This window comes from Eretmochelys imbricata, chromosome 22 (assembly GCF_965152235.1).
Source record: "Eretmochelys imbricata isolate rEreImb1 chromosome 22, rEreImb1.hap1, whole genome shotgun sequence".
NCBI classification, from domain to species: domain Eukaryota; kingdom Metazoa; phylum Chordata; order Testudines; family Cheloniidae; genus Eretmochelys; species Eretmochelys imbricata.
Genome location: NC_135593.1, coordinates 255,308 through 257,178, shown reverse-complemented (window position 1 = coordinate 257,178; position 1,871 = coordinate 255,308). Strand labels below are relative to the sequence as shown.

Below are 1,871 nucleotides of genomic sequence, written 5' to 3'. Positions count from 1 at the left end.
TGTACATGGCAGAGGGTCATTGCTGGCACATGATGGCATATATCACATTGGTGGATGTGCAGGTGAATGAGCCTCTGATAGTGTGGCTGATGTTATTAGGACCTATGGTGGTGTACCCTGAATAGATATGTGGACACAGTTGGCAACGGGCTTTGTTGCAAGGATAGGTTACTGGGTTAGTGGTTCTGTTGTGTGGTATGTGGTTGTTGGTGAGTATTTGCTTCAGGTTGGGGGGCTGTCTGTAGGCAAGGACTGGCCTGTCTCCCAAGATTTGTGAGAGTGTTGAGTCATCCTTCAGGATAGGTTGTAGATCCTTAATAATGCGTTGGAGGGGTTTTAGTTGGGGGCTGAAGGTGATGGCTAGTGGCGTTCTGTTATTTTCTTTGTTAGGCCTGTCCTGTAATAGGTGACTTCTGGGAACTCTTCTGGCTTAGTGGAGTTAGTGTGGATTTACCACTATACATACAGCATTTTGCATAAATAAATCACACACCATATTACGGGGACAGTAATGTCATCAGTTGATTGTATTTGCTAAAACAACACAGATAAAATCATGTTCATCAGAGAAACGCAGACATTTTATTCTTGTTGAATAACCTCCACCCAGTCAGTTTCCTCAGGGAAGCTTTGATTTCCTTGTTCTTTATGCTGTAGATGATCGGATTCATCACTGGCGGCAGCACGGAATAGAGAACAGCCACCACGAGATCCAGAGCTGACGGAGAGCTGGAGATGGGTTTCATGTAGGCAAAGACAACAGTGGAAAAAAACATGGAAATTACAATGAGATGAGGAAGGCATGTGGAGAAGGTTTTATGTCGGCCCTGCTCAGAGGGGATTCTCAATACCATGGTCAAGATCTGAACATATGTCACAATTATAAAAACAAAGCAACTTATGGTTAAACACACACCAAATTCAATAACCCCAACTTCACTGATGTACGAGTTAGAGCAGGCGAGTTTGAGTAGCTGGGGGATTTCACAGAAGAACTGATCCACCATGTTGCCTCCACAGAAGGTTATCGAAAACGTGTTCCCGGTATGCAATGAAGCAGAGAGAATTACACTGATCCAGGCACTGGCTGCCATTTGGACACAAGCTTTCCTGTTCATTATAGTCTCATAGTGCAGTGGTTTGCAGATGGCAACGTATCAATCGTACGCCATGATGGTGAGTAAGGCGAAGTCGGCTACAGCAAAGAAGATGAGGAAAAAGACTTGGGCGACACATCCAACATAGGAAATGGACCTGGTATTCATAAGGGAATTGGCCATAGATTTGGGGATGGTGACAGAGATGGAGCTGAGGTCTAGGATGGACAAACTCATCAGGAAGAAGTACATGGGGGTGTGAAGGTGGTGGTCAAGAGCTATGGCTATGATGCTGAGAAGATTCCCTGTCAGGGCTGCCAGGTAAAGCACTAGAAACTGAATGCATGAAGCACTAGAAAATGAAGTGCAAAATCTGCAGCTCTCGAACATCAGAGAATCCCAGGAGAAGGAACTCGGTCACGGTGGTTTGGTTGGACATTTTCTTTCTTAGTTCATCGTGTGATGGCTGTGGAGGGAAGGAGAAGAGCAATGGTCAGGGTTATAGTGAGAGAGGGAATGACTCTGATTCCCCTCTCCATGATATCTCATGGTGTGAATGTCAAAGGTGCACAGCACTTGTCACGTCCATTGACTGGAGTAGTGAGGGCTCCTCACCGCTCACAACCAGAGCACTACTCTGGTGCGTTATGACAGGAGTGTAAATTGGCATTGCTCCCTTAAAGTCACTGGAGCTGGGTCAGTTTACACCATCTGAGGATCTGGCCCAAGATGTGGCTTGATCAAATGCAGGATGAAAGATGGAACAAAGTACAA

At 45.6% G+C, this 1,871-nt stretch overlaps 1 pseudogene; it reads right to left on the bottom strand.

Annotated features, from left to right (window-relative positions):
* Window positions 1-563: 563 nt before the first annotated feature.
* LOC144278369 (olfactory receptor 14A16-like) lies at window positions 564-1,349 on the bottom strand (annotated as a pseudogene).
* Window positions 1,350-1,871: the final 522 nt, after the last annotated feature.